The following is a 19,021-nucleotide window of genomic DNA, read 5'->3' as shown; positions in this document are numbered from 1 at the left end:
TCTAGTTTACATAAGTCCTGGAAAATTGGACCTGGGTCCTTAGGCTTCACAAGCGCACACCTTAACTGCTAAGCCATCTCTCCATCCCTCTCTTCTATTTTGATGTTATCATGATTCTCTTCCTACTCTGCAGATATTATGTCTAAGTGGTGTCAGTCACTGTGGTCAGGAATAGCATGACCACTTTGTGTCTAAAATAAAACATTTTAAATACACACCAGCATACTTATGCTTGTTTATGAGTTACATTTATGTATATGATTTACAAAGCTCTTTGCTTCCCTCTCCATTAATGTAATATATTTCAATCTGATTAGAAGGTCATAAAAGCACTGTAGTGAGTTTAATCAACATTACAAAACAGAAAAAAAAAATGTAGAGTTTATAGCAGGGTCTATAAGTTAACAATTGTTTCAGTTTTGTTTCAAGTCTCCGTGTGTGTGTGTGTGTGTGTGTGTGTGTGTGTGTGTGTATTCTGAACATGAAGCAAAATGTGCACCTACCTCACTGCCTCAGTTAAAAAAAAAAAAAGACTAATATTTTGAGGCAACTATTGCTTAAGAACTTTGAAGTCTCAGGGCCACAAATCACCACCTTATGGTCAAGATGCTACGATGTGGTTTTCCTCACGCCACATGTGTGTCCCTGTCACGGAGCAGATGAGTTTAAGAGGCATGACTCAGCACTGTGGAACCACACAAGGGAACGTTTCGAAATATAAGAAAACAGTAAATTATCTGCCAAACCCTTATACTATGACATAAAAAAGACAGACAGCAATCTAGAAAATATTCCCCGGAAAGCAGCAAATAGTCTAAATACTTCCAAAACAAAGTATTTAAAAAGAACTAGTTATGTGAACAGAAATGTATGTACTCGTGATGTTTACATTTGCCTGAAGCTCCATGACTAAGCACTATGAATCCTCTCTCAAAGTTGGAACCAGAAAATGTACAGCTCTTATGAATAAGAGGAATTCCCCGCTGATTATAAGTTTAGCCTCTGTTTACCAGCAGCCTGTTGCCACAGGAGTCACTACTATAAATAAGAAGAGAAAGTGCAAGTAAATGACTAGAGAATGTGGTCCAAAACACAGAAAATGCCAGTTAGAGAAACCCAATGGTCCTACTTTGTAATCTGGTATAATAAATGACAGATTTATAGGCCTGTTCACTCAAGTCGGTGCTTTGAGACAAAAGCTGATCATGGAAGAATTTTTTTTTTCTTAATGGGGAAAAAGGTTTTATTGTTTCCTTAAGAGTGTGAACATAGCTTTTTTTTTCATGTGCCATTTTGTGCCTCTGGCCTTACTTTTTTTGTTGTTGTTTATTTTTATCTTTTCACAATTTTTATTATAAAAGTTATCCCATGGTAATACCCACCCACCCCACACTTTCCCCTTTGAAATTCCATTCTCCATCATATTACCTCCCCATCTCAATCATTCTACTTACATATACATAATACCAACCTATTAAGTACCATCCTCCTTTCCTTTCTCTTCCCTTTATATCTCTTTTTTAGCTTACTGGCCTCTGCTACTGAGTTTTTCCTTCTCACACAGAAGCCCAATCATCTGTAGCTAGAATCCACATATGAGGGAGAACATGTGGCGCTTGGCTTTCTGGGCCTGGGTTACCTCACTTAGTATAATCCTTTCCAGATCCATCCATTTTTCTGCAAATTTAATAGCAGGAATTATTCCAAGGAGGAAAAAGAGGAGGACTAACACTAAAGTACTTCCCACAGGTGAACTAAGAGGAAACCAAGAGATTACATTAGATTGCCTAGCGTCACTGTTTCTTTTCTTATAGTGCGGACTTAACACTAATCCTTGACAAATTACACCACGCCTCAGTCAGCTATTGTTGACAAGCCAAGAGCACAGGAAAGGGATGTCTGGCTTTTGTTTTTATAGACACCAAGGAGCTCTGGCACCCAGCAGTGGCCTGCCTCTGGGTTGTCCTACATACCAACTTCAAGGACAGCTGCTCCACCAGCTGGACCATAGGGTGATGCATAAACCTGTTTGTATTCCTACCTAAAGTCACCCAACTTTGGGCTAAAAAACTCCACAGGAGAAAGATGGAGAAAAAAGCTGGGGAGAGAGAGAAGATGTCAAAGAGCCAGCCAGTGCCTTGAGATATACTTTTTTTTTTTTTGGTACATGGCAAAACAGCAAACCAAACTTCACTGAGGAGCTGGGAAGAGACATAATAGGGAGATACAGATAAATTACTGCCATCTTTTTTCCCTTTTCTGTTGTAAACACAGCTACAAAGCAAGACATGAGTTGGCAGGCTTTCTCCCACAGTAGTCACATAAAGGGATAAGGGGAAAGGATGAGAATCATAAAAATATGCCCTTCCATGATGAAAGCATATTATTTTCCATATTTCCCAATAGTCTTTATTCCTTTTCCAATTAAATTTTGGAAAGTGCTGCTCAACTCTTTCACATAATCTCCAATCATCCTCTAGCAATGGATGGTTTTGTTTTAGATAATGTTTTACTGTTTAAAGATGATACTCACTTACATTAAGTAAAGACCTGGAAAATCTAGCAAGGGTATCAGGACAAGGAGGATGCTGTCGTAACCGATGACTCTCTCCAAGTGCCTTGGTTTCTGAAAGCACTATCCTAGAAGAAGCATGGGCAGCTATTTCCATTTGATAAAAATAACATATTACTTTCCTTCTCAGCATTCGGCTGATTAAGCACGAAGATATCAGCAAGTGACTTCTGCTTTAATTAAATAGGTACAAAGCAGTACAACTGTTTTTACATTGACAACATGTAGTGTTCACTCATCCGTGAACAAAAATTATATTACAGTGTTTAACCTACTTAAATGGAAGGGGTGATATCATTTGAATACTCTTTGTGGAGGGAAAAAAAACCATTCAAACATAGAATGATAATCTGTTAACAGTTTAAGTTTAAAGGTAAAAGCGATAAACATTGTGAGGCTATTATTATACGCCAGACAGTGAGGATTTAAATATAAAGGCCACTGACCTCAGTATTTCATTGTGATGCTCAGAAACATGTAAACACATAATTTCAGGACAGTGAGAAAAAATATTAAGGGTAGGTAGATGGCTCAGCAGTTAAAGGTACTTGCTTACAAAGCCTGCTGGCCTGGGGTTCAGTTCTCCAGTACACACAAAAGCCAGACGCAAAAAGTGGCACATGTCCCTGGAGTTCATTTGCAGCCCTGGTTCATTCTCTCTCTCTCTCTCTCTCTCTCTCTCTCTCTCTCTCTCTCACACACACACACACACACACACACACACACGCGCGCGCGCGCGCGCGCGCGCGCGCGCGCGCACTTGCTCTATCTCTTTATCTCTCCCCTTGCAAATAAATAAAAATATTTTAAAATGTTAATATAAATATATGCAAAACACCATGATGATATAGACGAAGAATTCACTGGAAAAGTTCTTGGAAGTTCTGTATTTTAAAAGACGATAAATTTGGGCTGGAGAGATGGATTAGCAGTTAAACGCTTGCCTGTGAAACCTAAGGACCCTGGTTTGAGGCTCCATTGCCCAGAACCCACATGAGCCAGATTCACAAGGGGCGCACACATCTGGAGTTCCTTTGCAGCAGCTGGAGGCCCTGGTGCGCCCATTCTCTCTCTGTGTCTCTCTCTCTATCTATCTATCTGCCTCTTTCACTCTCTCTGTCACTCTCAAATAAATAAATTAAAATAAACAAAAAATAAAAATAAAAAAGATGATAAATTTACCTGAATAATTGTTCCTGGAAAAAGACAGTTGTGACAGATCCAAATTATGTGCAAAGAAACAAATACACTCTGAAGCTTAAAACGGTGGTGGAAGTGTAATCTCAGTGCTTGGGATGCTGAGACAGGATTGTCAAGTGTTCAAAGCTCATTAAGTCAACACAGCCAGATCTTGTCAGGACAAATAAATGGGAAAGAAGAGGAGAGATGGAGGGAGGGAGGGAGGAAAGGAAAAGAGGAAAGAAGGAGATAAATGAACTCTGGAGCGTATACTAATACAAGAGTAATCAATATTGGGGATAGAAAAACTTAAGTGGAGTCAGGGAAGGAGGTAGAGTAAAGGAAAGGAATGGGGAAAGGATTAACCATAATCAACAAGGTTATGCAAAAGCCATCTGGAAACCTACTTTTTCATTAGCTAATTTTAAATATAATTTTTAAACTTTCTAACTTATTTATTTATGAGAGAGAGAGAGAGAATGGGTGTATCAGGGCCTCTAGCCACTGCAAATGAACTCCAGACACATGCACCACTATGTGCATCTGGCTTATGTGGGTTCTGGGGACTTGAACCTGGATCCTTAGGCTTCGCAGGCAAATGCCTTAAGTGCTAGGCCATCTCTCCAGCTCTAATATATAGTTTAAAAGAAGAGTTTGGGCAGAAATACCCTTTAATCTTGGATAATGCTGCATCCCGAAGTCATAAGTTGTTGTAGGAAAATCTCAGGACCAGGTGTTGGAATACCTTCATTCCAGCGGGTCATTGGTCAGAGAGGCCCCTGAGCGCCCCCCTCAAAGCAATACTGGCCATTGGCAATACTCTCAGCTGCCCACATGCAAGATGGTAGCAAGATTCTATTGTTGAAGACACCACATGCTTTGGTTGTAAGACACTAAGAAATCAAACTAGAACCGAGCTGGAAGTTTCCTTCTTAGTGGTTAGCTGTCATAGTACCACAAAAGTTCTATGCAGGCTTCTGTGAGAGAAGAGGAATCAACAGTCATAAGCAGCAGAGGGTCCTGATAGCTATAGGAGCAACTATGCAGGCAAGGTGTGCTCACTGGCACAATAGTGGTATGACTGCTTTGTGGGAAACCAACTACTTTCTGATTAGGTTTGAGGCATGTTCTATGGAAAGGAAGACCTAATCAAAAGCTTATGGCTAGGAAGGTCTTCAGCCCTATGGAAGACCACACTACTGTCATTTGGCTAAATGTATATGTTAACACCCACCATGTTACCATCTAAGTATTTTTTGCTTGTGCCTAGGTTAGTGCCGCTCTCAACTTTGGTAGAGTAGCTTCTTTTTGAAGATGGTGGTGGCCATCAGGACTCAACAAAGTGCTGGGAATAAGTGATCACCGAGCGTTCAGCATTAAGTGAGACCTCTCTATCACGCCCTCCAAGGCTCAGGAAACATTGCAGGAGATGGGGTGGAAACGGCAGAAAAGCCAGGGGATGGAGAGGGGAACTTTGAAACGCTGTCTTCTAGACGTGAAGCGGCCATTGCATTTATGGCCTCATAGCAACTGGCCTTCCCTGCACAAACTCAAATGATGTTGAGCCCATCAACAGATGATAGGGGAGGGCAAAAAATAAGAGACATCAAAACAGAAGAAGGACTGGCTGGGAAGAAGGGATTCAGTGGAAGGAGAATGAGGGAAGGAGCACAAAAGAAGGTAATGGGAGAGGATTATGATCAAAATCCATTATATGTAACTATGAAAAATCTTCAATAAATGGTCAAAAGAGTCATTGGAAGATATTATCTGTACAGTGACAAACCTAAGGAAATTTACAGAGCTCCTGAATGCAACAAAGAAGGCGCTCTGGTCAGGACGTTGGTAAGTCCCAGCAGACATTTCTTCCTAACTGCACCCTGATTACTTTTGTGGTGTCACCTCTTCTTCACCTTGTGGGTCCCTGGAGCAGTCGGGGGTCCAGCTCCTCCCGTCTTGCCACAACAGGGAAATTCTCCCTGTCTCCACAGCTGAGCAAGAGGGAGGGAATGTGTCCTAAGTCTGCCAGAGCACACACGGCCTCATCTGGAATGCCAGCCCTGGACGCACCTAACAAGGCATTGGATGTCAGCTCTTCTCCGAAGGGCACCCACACCGCATCAATGCAAGACCATGGAGTGAGGCGCGGTGGCACGGGCCTACGATCCCAACCCTGCCGGGTTTAGGCAGAGAATCACCACAAGTTCAAACCCAGCCTGAGCTACATAGTGATACCCTATCTCAAAACAACAATAACCCAACAAAGACCAGCTATTCTTGAGACATATATTTTAAATTTACTGGAGACAGAGAGAGAGGAAGAGGTAGTTAGAGAGAAAGAGAGAATGGGCATACCATGGCCTCCAGCCAATGCAAACAAACTCCAGACGCATGTGCCACCTTGTGCATCTGGCTTACATCGGTCCTGGGGAATCAAAACTGGGTCCTTAGGCTTCCAAGGCAAACACCTTAACCACTAAGCCATTTCCCCAGCCCTCTGAGATTCTTATATCCTTGTGCCATTTAAGATCTGCCCCAAGTAGGCTGTTTAATGACAGAGTAGAGCAGACAGACGCCTCTCAGAGAAAAGAAAGTGTAAAAGCTCGGTAATGAAGGGAGAGGGAGCTCCAGAATCCCACCCACAGTAGGACCACCATCGTGCCTCTGGAACTCCAGCAGGTGAAACCACCCAGTTGCAGCCACAGTGAGGCTCCTTGCATTTGCCATTCCTCCTCCTCTAGCCCAGTCTAGCCACTCTTTCTCCCTGGCAGCCCCTCCCAGACAAGTTATGTCATCTAGGACTCCCTGCAAGAGGAACCTAGGACACATCCATGGTTTTCCCAATCGTCACTACCATTGAGTGCTATTTTTTTTTTTCAAGGGTACAGGCTAGCAGGTGAGTTCACATTAATGTGTTAACGAATAGCGTTAATGTGTCCATCCAGTTGGTGGAATAGATGGGACTTGAACTCGTCTTTCTGGTTCTAAAATCTACATATCATGGTCAGTTCTCTGAAACCTCTTGCACGATGGACACAAGACATGAGCAAATTCTTTATTTTTATTTATATTTATTTATTTATTTATTTGAGAGAGGGAAAGAGGCAAAATGAGAGAGAGAGAGAGAACGGACACACAGGGCCTCCAACCACCACAAATGAATTCCAGACACATGTGCCAGCTTATGCACCTGGTTTACATGGGTCCTGGGAAGTCAAACCTGGGTCCTTTGGCTTTGCAGGCAAGTGCTTTGCCGCTAAGCCACCTCTCCATCCCATGAGCAAATACTTTAATGCACCTCACGACCGAGACTTTGATGTAGAATGCTTTCACTCCTCCTATGCATTTCTGTGGTGATGCTGCAAAGGGAACATCCAAAGCTGGGTGCGATGGAAACCCTGGGGTCTGCCCCAGGGAGGCTGACACGGAAGGATTGGGAGTTCAAGGGCATCTCCAAATTTATAGCAACTTTGAGGTCAGCCTGGGCTAGGAAGGAAAGAAGGGAGGGAGGGAGGGAGGGAGGGAAGGAGGGATGGAAGAAGGAAGGAAGGTAGGGAAGGAGGGAGGAATGGAATGAGGAAGGGAGGGAGGGAGGGATGAAAGAAGGGAATGGAAGAAGGGAAGGAGGAAGGAAAAGAGGGAAGGAGGAAGGGAGAGAGAAAGAAATGGGAGAGGAAAGGAAAGAAGGATGGAAGAAAGAAAGGGAGGGAGGGAGTAGGTAAGGAGGGAGGGAAGGAGGGAGGGAGGGATAAAAGAAGGGAATGGAGGGAGGGAAGGAGGAAGAAAGAGAGGGAAGTAGGAAGAGACAGAGAGAGAAAGGAATAGGGGAGGGAAGGAAAGAAGGATGGAAGGAAGAAAGGGAGGGAGGGAGGAAACATGGAGGAAGGGAGAGGGGGAGGAAGGAAAACTCCGTGACTCCACAATGTTCAAAAGGTAGTTTAATCATATGCTCAGATTTTTCTCCCCTTTTAATTAAAAGCTGCTTCCAAATTGCCAGTGCAATCAAAGTGCTTATACTGCGAAGTAAAACCAGACCATGTGTGTATCTGTGTGTGTTTGTGCAGGCACACACACATGCCTCACAGCAAACAATCGTTTTTGTCTTTCAGTTTCTGTCCTAACCTGCCTTCCGTGAGCAACGCATATCCTCACTGAAGACCCATGTGGCTTGAGCAGAGCTCTCCCCTCCCCATCCCTCTCTTGAGACTCACAGTGAAAGGTTTTCGCTGGTTTTGGTCATGTTTTCTTTGAGAATAAGTAGTAAAGAGCAGAACAGCCAAGGCAGTAACAAGGGCCAAGCCCGCATGCAAGCAGAAATCAATGAGGGGAGAGGGGAGGTGAATGCAAAGTTTTCTGAATTCGAGAATGAGATCAGCAACCTCGAACTTTCTTCTCCTGAAGTCAGTTTAGCTGGGTTTCCGCAGCTTAACACTGAACTTGTTTTGTTCAGTGGGACCGCCCCCGCCTAAACCCTCAGGCTTTGAAGAGTTTACAAGATCACCTGGTAAAACCTTGCAGGCAAAACCCTAAACATTCACTTCCTGTTCTGGGACCTAGTTTCTCCTGACAAGGAGTTCCCCACCTCCAAAGACAGATGATCTTTAAAGTGCTGGAGACTTTTTTTTTAGAGACCTAATGAAATCTATACTGTACTCAAGAAAGAGGCAAGTAACATAAATAATAAATTAGGTAATTACAGGGTATGTGAAAAGTTAATAAATGCTATGGAAACAAGGAAATGCCAATCAAAATAAGGAAGATCGAAACTGAAGGACACAGGTGGCCTTACGGCCACACTGGCTTTATGAGCCTCATTGGAAAGATGTGATTTGAGGGGGAGACTAAGGGCTGGAGAAATGGTTTAGGAGCTGAAGGCACTTGCTCACAAAGATTGCCAGCCCAGGTTCAATTCCCCAGAACCCAGTACCCACATGAAGCCAGATGCATGAAGTGGCACACGTGTCTGGAGTTCGTTTCCCTTGGCAAGAGGCACTGGAATACTTTCTCTCTCTCTCTCCAATAAATAAAGCTTTTTTTTTTTTAAAGAAAAGGCCGACTTAAAAGAAGTAAGGAGCTAGCCAAAATGATGCCTGGGAGTTAGGTATTTGAGATAGGCAACTACAGCAAATATCCATCCTGTCTATAGTGACACATTCCAGGAACTGGGAACAGAGTAGCCAAGCAACAACATTAGTAGACACAGACTGAGGGCCAATGCAGGTTTATATGTATGTAATCTATAAGGTGCAGACTTCTTATCTGTTGTAAAACACATAATCCCATACTTTAAGCAGCTCTAAACAATAGCTATGCTTAAAGGGCTTGAGTATGTATAGTCACCCTGATGTTCACACTCACACCTAGTCTCTCTCTCTCTCTCTCTCTCTTTGTTGTATGCAGGGGTTTATAACGGAAAGCCATTGTAAATTGCTTAAATGAAAATACATCTTTGTAAGATGTAAAGATTCCAAGGCAGAAAGCCTAGTGGTACCCAGTAACAGGTTTGCTTGAATGCACTGGGGAAAAAAAGAAAGAGAGAAAAGCTATAGCTCTGTGCCTTTCATCTGTTTCTTCTTCCTCCTTCTGTTGGCCCCATGCACTGCCCACCCCATCCCCTGTTCATGTGTGGAGGATAAACCCCGTGCATGCTAATGAATTTCCCTTTCTGCCAAGTGTCCATTTCCAGGACAAGTTCTGTAAGGCAGGTACCTGGATATCTGTGGCTTGAGATATGGTATCAAAAGATGCACCATGGGGCTGGAGAGATATTTCAACAGTCAAGGCTCTCACCTGCAAAGCCTACTCACCGGGATCTGAGTCCCCACTACCCATGTAAAGCCAGATGCACAAGGGTGGCGCATGAGTCTGGAGTTCTTTTGCAGAGGCTAGAGGCCCTGGTGCATCCTCCCTCTTCTTCCCTCCTTGCAAATAAATAAATAAATATACTTTTTTTAAAGATTTACCAGGCCATCAGAAGGAACGGGTAGAAGGAAGAGTCATTACTCAGAGGCGTCCCGTGGGCTAGTCTGGTCTTGACAGCGACTTCTACTGAACGCTTTACCCCAAATTTCGGAGTGAATATGGCTTACATGGGTCAATACATGGAAACGCTTTTTCACATGGAAGTCAGTAGCACCTTAGCTAAATGTGAGTTTTCCAATGGTTTTAAGCACAAAGTTAATAACTTTTTAATTTACTTACTTGCAAGCACAAAGAAAGAGAGAGAGACTGAGAATGGGCATGCCAGAGCTTTTTGCCATTGCAAACGAACTCCGGATGCATGCACACTTTGTGTATCTGGCTTTACGTGGGTATTGGGGAATTGATCTGAGCCATGAGATTTGTAAACAAAAGCCTTTAACCAACTGGCAATCTTCCCCGGTGCCAGATTTAATAATTATTTTAAAAGCTTTTTTTAAGAGAAAGAGACACACAGAGAGAGAGGGAGGGACGGAAGGAGAATTGGCACCCCAGGCCCTCAGCCACTGCACTCGAAATCCAGACACCTGTGTCACCTAGTGGGCATGTGCAACCTTGTGCTTGCGTCACCTTTGTGCATCTGGCTTACATGGGATCTGGAGAGTGGAACATGGGTCCTTAGGCTTCTCAGGCAAGTGCCTTAACCGCTAAGCCGTCTCTCCAGCCATAAAAAGCTATTTTGACAATGATACAGGGCATGATTTAATCCCAAATTGTCCCAAATGTCCTAAGGCAACACTCCCTAAACTCGCCCTTCTTATTGAATGAAATGAAGCAGACCTGCCATTCAGGTATGCGCAAGGCTGACATATGAGCATGTGCCCATGGGCAGATGGGTACACACACAGGTACCCCCTTCGTGTGTGCCGTATCATCACTGCCCCCCCCCCCCGGCTTCTGCAATGAAGGTTAGTGCGTCCCATTGCCACCAGCACTGTTACTCTGACATCTTTCTCCAGGAACTTCTTCAAATGCACGATTTTTTGTGCTTTTGTATTTTTTAAAAATTTTTGATACTTTCCTACATGTACATAATGTAAGTCTTTTAAGCTTTTCTAAAACTTTGTTTTTATTTTCTTTATTTAAAAGAGAAAGAGGAAGAGGCACAGAGAGAAAGAGAGAGAAAATGGGTGCATCAGGGCCTCAAGCCACTGCAAACAAATTGCAGGTGCATGCGTCCTCTTGTGCATCTGGCTAACGTGGGTCCTGGGGAATCGAACTAGAGTCCTTTGGCTTTGCAGGCAAACGCCTTAACCACTATGCCATCTCTCCAGCCCCTCTAATGTAATTTTTATCTTATTCTCCCTCAATTATCCTCACTTATCACCATCTCCCTCCCACAAAAAAACCCTCTTCTTCTTCTCAGTTAATTATTATCTTGTTTTATTTATTGTATTTATTTGCTTTTAATTTTTTTGTTCATTTTTATTTATTTATTTGAGACCAAAAGAGAGAAAGATAGAGAGAGAGAGAATGGGTACACCAGGGCTTCCAGCCACTGCAAACCAACCCAGACACGTGCGCCCCCTTGTGCATCTGGCTAACGTGAATCCTGGGAAATCAAGCCTTGAACCAGGGTCCTTAGGCTTCACAGGCAAGTGCTTACCCACTAAGCCATCTCTCCAGACTTGTATTTATTTATTTATCTATTTATTTATTTTGGTTTTTCAAGGTAGCATCTCATTCTAGCCTATGCTGACCTGGAATTCACTATGTACTCTCAGGATGGCCTTGAACTCATGGCCATCCCCCTAACTCCCCGAGTACTGGAAATAAAGTTGTGAGCAACCACGCCCAGCCTTGCTTTTTTTTTTTTTTTTTCTTGGCTCACTAAGGTAAGTCAGGGTTGCAATGGTGGGTGAGAGGTTATTTGCTGATGTATGGGCAATGTATGATATATGAGAGAGAGAGGGAGATAGAGAGAGAATGGGCATGCCAGGGCCTTCAGCCGCAGCAAACAAACTCTAGAAGCATGAGCCACCATGTGCATCTGGCTTACGTGGATCCTGGGGAATCGAACCGGGGTCCTTTGACTTTGCAGGCAAGTGCCTTAACCACTAAGCCATCCCTCCAGCCCACGCTTGGCAATTCTTGCCAGCTACACATCCCCGCCCCTTGAGAATCAAGCTTCTCACATGAAGGCTGTAAGTAGCGGTAGTCTATGGCAACAAGCATAAATATTTAGAAGGTAGTTTCACAACCTGTCTGTTTAGCAACAGCAACAGTAGCACATTCTCCTTAGGGCTTTATGTCCCTAGTCTCAGGCTTTTGACCTGGTGTAGGGCACAAGGCATGAAGCTCCCCCTGTGGAGTGGGCCTCAAATCCAGTCAGAAATTGGTTGGTTGTGGCCACAGCATTCATGCCACCGTTGCGCTAGTGGATATCTCCTGTGTGGCAGGCCAGGGGTGGAGCACGCAGGGTCCGCAGCTGCGTAGGACCGCTAGTGACTTTTCTCCCTCAGGAGCTTGGGTAGCACCCTGTGGCACGAGGAAAGCTAGCCAACGGGGCAGAAGCTCCCAGCTCAGTTCCAGCTGACTCCTCTACGTCCAGCAACCAAAGAACATGCTGTCTTTAGCAATAGGGCCTTACCATCTAGTTCGTGCAGGTCACCAACAGCAATGGAAATAGCCTGTATCAGGCTGGAGGAATGGGTTAGTGGTTAAGGCGCACGCCTGCAAAGCCTAAGGATCCCGGCTCGATTCTCCAGGTCCCACGTAAGCCAGATGCACAGGGTGGTGCATGCGTCTGGAGTTTGTTTGCAGTGGCTAGAGGCCCTGGAGTGCCCATTCTCAATCTCTCTCTTTCTTCTCCCTTTCCTCCTATTTCTAATAAATAAATAAAATAAAATCTTTTTTAACAAAAGGGCAAAGAGCCTATATCATTTTAGGCACCTCTGTAACCTCCCTGATCAACAACTCACTGGGAGGTATCTCAGCCCCTGCACTGGAATTTTCATTTAATTAACCAATGGCTTCACCCACCAAAGCTGGATTTTAATTACGTAAGCCTTTTCTACTTCTCAGGCTCCCAAAATATTAAATGCAATCAAATTTTTCTGAGTTTGAAAGCTCAGTGCTTTACAAGTTATTCACTTATGTGTACCTCCTACATATATTCGTCCACGAGTATTTCCAAGATGTAAGGAAGGAACAGAGACCTAACGTCATGAGAGACAAATAACAAACCCCCTCATAACATGGTATGCACTGAGCCTACAGAAGACCACCTACCTGGCCGATCGCTCACTCCCTCTTAAGACCTCCACCCCGCTGCTTCTCGGCGTCCCCTCCTCCCTTCGCGGCAATCCCTTAACCACATTCGGTACAGGAGGAGACAGCTCCTCCTCCACGTCTCTGCAGAACGCTTGAACAGTACATGCACTGTGGAGGAACACGCGTGTTTCTCTGGGGAAGGTTCCAAACCAACAGTCCAGCGTGTTCATGCGGAACACATTGAGTGTTCCATGGACCTTTAAAACTAGAATTGTGCTGCCCCCATTTTTACCACTTTAAAAAAACAAAAAAGCAAAAACGTTTCGCCATTGTTATCCTTATCATGAGATAGTTGAAGGAAACAAAAAGAACAGGAACAGAAAGCTTCAAAATGCCCGTTAAGAAAGAGATGGTGGGGGCTGGAGAGATGGCTTAGCGGTTAAGCGCTCGCCTGTGAAGCCTAAGGACCCCGGTTCGAGGCTCGGTTCCCCAGGTCCCACGTTCGCCAGATGCACAAGGGGGCGCACACGTCTGGAGTTCGTTTGCAGAGGCTGGAAGCCCTGGCACGCCCATTCTCTCTCTCTCCCTCTATCTGTCTTTCTCTCTGTGTCTGTCGCTCTCAAATAAATAAATAAATAAAATTTAAAAAAAAAAAAAAAGAAAAGAAAGAGATGGTGGCAAGTGCCTGCCACTCCAGAATTTCGGAAGCTGAGTCAGGAGAATCACCATGAGTTCAAATCCAGCCTGGGTTGTGTAGCAAGCACCAGGCCAGCCAGGGCTAAGAATCTAAGAAACCCTATTTCAAAAAAGAAAATAAAGCATACCAAATAAGTAAATAAATAAAATAGCCTAGTCATACGATAGCTCTTCCTTCTTTTAATCTTATTGCACAAATTGGTCATGTGGACACAGAAGGGAAAGGACTGGTGTTTCTGACAGGATATCCAGGATTAAGATAATGTTTTTATGTGCTACAAGTGGAAAAATTACTTGCTCTTGGGCTATTTTCATAATAATGCTATTAAGTTTGGGGGGGTTATTGGGCACTGCCAGACATAGGCTGGAGCCTTCAGGAGAGGGGCCTGAGCTTCCAGGCATGGCTGAGGACCCCCGGGCTACAGGAGGCCACTGCCTTTCCAAGCCCAGCACACCTGAACTTAGGCTTTGTCCATAGCCCTGTAACCTTTGGCCGGTTGCCTAGGAAACTCCTTATCAGCCAGCACCTTCACACAGCCCATCCCCCTGAGACCCTAGATCACCTGATACCCCCCCCCTTCCATTGCCTACATGCTGGAATGAATGTTCCCTTAGGAACATTGTAGTCCAATCCCCTTGGGACCCTCCCCCACCTTCAAATGCTTATAAACCCATTTCCCTGACAATAAACTGAGAGAGCTCTTCACGGAAACTATCTCCTGGGAGTGATTCTTTCTCTCATCACACGCTCACCCACCCCAGTTGCCTGGGTGCCTTCGGGGGACCAGGGCCAGCACCGGAGCAAGAACCCAGGAACCCAGAGGGGGTGACATGTCGCAGAGAATGTCTTAATTGATATTCACTTTCATTTTCAGTGCGTTTCCATTTGATTCACTGTTCTGCTCTGGAAGGCCGGGAAGCTGTGGTAGATGGACTCTGACTTAGCAAAAGTTGAATTTGTCTTTCCTCTCTTACAGAAAAGGAGAAGGTGACAGTAAACCCTTTGACAAATCGTTCTTTCCGAATGCAGACTTGCAGAGTTTAATGTTAAAATAAATGGTTGCTATTTAGGTTCTGCGTGAGCATGTTTCTTGGGCAGCCTCTCTCCATTCACACCTACACACACACACTCGCACAGTAAGTTTGCTTCCTGAATGTCCATTTCATAAGCCCTTGTATCATCTCATTCTGGGCAGCACAGAATTGATACCACCTGAGGTCGAAAATCAGTAAAAGACTTAATTGTCTTTGTGCAGTTTGGACTCAAAACCACAATGCCAGAAATAAATGTTGGATTACGTGTATATTTGGCAAAGCAGCCACGGTATTTGCTACCGCCACAGACTTTTCACACAGAAAGAATTCACAGGCCACGAGTTTTCCATACATTAAATTGTACCTAAATTAGGAGGCATGAATTTGGGAACAAATTAAGGGGAAGAAATCAAAAGTAAGAGAGATGAGAACGTATAAGAATAGAAGCTGAGTGTAGGTAACTTACCACAATGCCTCCAGCGAGATAATGATGGTACCAACACGGGTAAGACCATCACAGCAGGAAAACCCAGCAAAAAGCAGAAAGAAGGCAAAGCAAAGCCAGAGCCCAGTGGGTGGGCATACCCTGTTTCCTGGGGCGTTTTGAAAGGGGGTGGTGATGAAGGAGGGAATGGGAGGTATTTTGTCTTGAATCTGAAATGTTCCTTGAGGGCTCACGCATTGAACATCGGTTCCTCAGCTGGCGGTGCTATTTTGGGAAGCTGTGGATCCTTTAGGAGGTGAGACCCAGCTGGCAGAAGTAAAGTCCCCATGGGTGGACTTTTGAAGGGGACAGCCCTGACAGACCATGGTTCTGATCCCTGCCAGCATCCTAAGCATCCTCCTCCATCCTATACATGAGAGATCATCTTGTTTCTTTCTCCATGCTAGACCTTGGGGAAGCTGAAAGAAAAAAAAAAAAAAAAAAGAAGCCATATGGCCTTTTCCTCCATAGGGATCATGAATCCCATCCGGCAGAGGTCATAACTGTGACCTACATACCCTTTGTAGGCACAGTCAGCCTTCTCGAGCATAGGTCACTGCTGTCTGGTCCTGCCTGCTCTCCTCCCAGGATGCGTGAGTCACCTCCCAGCTGGTTTTTCAGCTACAGGCTTACCCGGTGTGGTGGTCTGAATCGGGTGTCCTCCATAAAAATGCATGTATTTTGAATGCTTGGTCCCCACCCAGCGGCAACTTGGGAGGCGGAGCCTTGCTGGAGGAGGTGTGTCGCTGTGAGCCGACGTGCAGCTTGCTTGGCTCCTAGCTTGCCACAGTCAGTTCAGCTCGCTTTCTTGCTGCTCTTGTCCACCGGCTGCGGCAGACGTGATGTCCAGCCTCTGCTCATGCCATGATTTCTCCTGCCAACATGAAGCTCCTCCCCCAGAATAAAAACCAGTCCTCCCATCGGCTGCTTTTGCTCAGGTGCCTGATTCCAGCAGCCAGAAGCTCACCACGACACCCACATACCTCTACCTCCCTGCTCACTGTTGCATGACCCTGAGAGCTTCCTCTCTTCCCCGCTCCCCATCCTTAGCCATGACTTAGTTCATCAGGTCCCTCATGTCCTAGTCCCACGGCAGAGGAAGAAGCTTGCCCAGCATCTCATGGGGAGAATAGAAATGGAGGTGTGTTGAGGCTCAGTATTTATGTAGAAATCTCCCTCGTGCATGAACCCTTTCCCTCCACTGCACCACTTACATTCTCATCAGTAAGCATTCAATTACACCTCAACCCCAAACCCCCGGGGGGGAGGCAGGGGGGACAAGGCACTGTGGCACCCTGTCACGGCTGCCACCAGACCTCAGCCCATGGCTCAGGGCTGGGTGGGCACTTCCTAGAGAGCCAGAGCAGTTTACCTCCCAGAGCCTCAAGGGACAAAGGTCACAGACCTCTACCTTCAGCCTGACAACCTGTCTCAGTGTTGAACCACAGTTCAAGGTGGCACTTGAAACCAAGCGTGTCATTTTCCTTGTCAAAATGAAAGCTGTAAATTTTAAACCTAATGCTTAATGTATCCAGATATTGAACACAGGGACTTTTATCCTCAGCTTAATGGTCTGTCTAAAAACATCAAGAAAGATTGCTTAAAAACTCTGGGCCTCCAAGGTCCAATAAAATTACATGAAGCCATTCTCCCCCTCCAGCCCCCCCCCTCCAAACACATATACGCCATCTCCTCCAAGTTTAAAAAAATTTATTGGAAAACACTTATGCAATATATGACCTCCTTTTTTTTTTCTTCACCTCAAATACTAAGACAGCAAGCTTGATTGCTGGGCGGGAGAGGGGGTGGTGGTTAAGAAAAGCAATAGATATGATGAAATTTTATTAGATTACAATCTAAAATTTTAATAGCATTTCTGCTTCTGGGAATGGTTGCAAACCTTATTCAGCATCTTTGCAAGCAAGAAACATGTGAATGCACAGTTTTCCTTCTTTAATGCAAGATGACAGTGTCTATTTGTTTGTTTTTTGTTTTGGGGGGGTTTATTGTTGTCGTTCATTTTTTATTTATTTATTTGAGAGAGACAGAGAGAGAAAGAGAGAATGGGCACACCAGGGTCTCCAGCCACTGCATATGAACTCCAGATGTGTGCGTCCCTTGTGCATCTGGCTAACGTAGGACCTGGGGAACCGAGCCTCGAACCAGGGTCCTTAGGCTCTACAGGCAAGCGCTTAACCACTAAGCCATTTCTCCAGCCCATGTTTTGTTTTGTTTTGTTTTTTTAATTTCAGATATTTGTGGAGACCTGATTAAAAGACAAGGTTGGAAAGGGTACTTCAAAGCGGGAGACACTTAAAATATAATTATATGCTCCAATAAAGGGTTACTTATCACAAAGAAGTCTTACTAAGATTTTGGGAATGAAAACCCTGGCATGGTGGCACACGCCTTTAATCCCAGCACTCGGGAGGCAGAGGTAGGAGGATCGCCATGAGTTCAAGGCCACCCTGAGACTCCATAGTGAATTCCAGGTCAGCCTGGGCTAGAGTGACACCCTACCTCGAGAAACCAAAAATAAAAATAAAAAAATTTTGGAATGGATAAGATGAAACAGTATATCTCAGTACTGTCAAAATAAATTTTAAAAAATATTAAAAAAAAAAAACCTTCACCACAAACACCACTCATCTGAGGCCTTAAAAACCACACCCCACTGGAAAACCTACGGTTAATCGTGGGGCAAAGTTCACTTCCGAGGTCTCTGTGACCAACAAAATCTCCGTGGTCTCTGGGTATCACTGCCTTGCGGTCCACGGGCAGGGTGAACCGTGGACTCTGGAGGGGTCACAGCCGTGCAGGCATTGGTGTTAACTCTCGGTCGTGGGCCGGCATACTCCAGCGCTTGCCGAAGGCACAGCAGACAACTAGGTGGTGAAGGGGGATGCGGGGGGCTAACATTTGGAAAAAGAGGAAGTTTCTGAGTCTCTCTTGAATTCGAAATTTCCAATATTTCTAAAGCACTCCAGTCACAGATGGTAATGGCATTATTTGCTTTATCCACCTTAAGAGCACTGGCTGATGTAGCTGTTTCTGACAATAATAATAATGATAACTCCATTACAGGCCCTGCACATAAGGGTTCCCCTCTAATGCTGTGGCACTCTGGAGCACGGCTAACTTGCCGAGGTGGCGGCAGCCAGGGGGTTAACCAGGCCGGGCAGCCTCAGCCTGTTAACAGCTGCTTCAGCAGCAGGCTGGAGAAGCTCTGTTGATTTTCATCCTCCACTGCTGAGTGATGAAGGGTCACTGATTCACTAGAAACCCAGTCAAGCCACAACCTGCACGCTCGCACAAAGGAAAGATAATACCACCCATGCCTCGTGATTCAGAGAGGAGGGGAAAGCCACCGAGCGCATTCACAGGGCATAGGGGGATGAAGACAATGGTATACTCCATAGGAAGTCATCCTGGATCCAGACTGTCATTATTCTTGCTGTCACTATTATCCTGTCTTTATCGTCACGTTCACCTGGATGAATGCCACTGATCTTTCCAGAATGGTACGTGTGTGCGCGCACACGCGCCTGTGGAGGCCTCGGGTGGTTTTTCCTCGGGGATACCATCCCCTGCTGTATCCATAACGTTCTTCTTGCTGGGACAAATATGCTCAACTAGAAGGAGCTTGTGGAATAAAAAAATAAATAAAATAAAGAGTTCCAGAGAGTAGAGCCTACCACGTCAGGGAATTCACGGCTGGAGCCGGACATCTATGTTGTTATTAGCAGGAGGAAGAAGAGAGAGAGGACACGATGCCAAGCCAGCTATAAGTCCTCAGAGCCCACTCCTGGTGGCATTCTTCTTCCTGAAAAGCCCCACTTTCCAAAGGTTTTTACAACCTTCCC

This window comes from Jaculus jaculus, chromosome 22 (assembly GCF_020740685.1).
Source record: "Jaculus jaculus isolate mJacJac1 chromosome 22, mJacJac1.mat.Y.cur, whole genome shotgun sequence".
NCBI classification, from domain to species: domain Eukaryota; kingdom Metazoa; phylum Chordata; class Mammalia; order Rodentia; family Dipodidae; genus Jaculus; species Jaculus jaculus.
The sequence above is the reverse complement of the archived record's forward strand: the minus strand, read 5'-3'. Positions refer to the sequence as shown.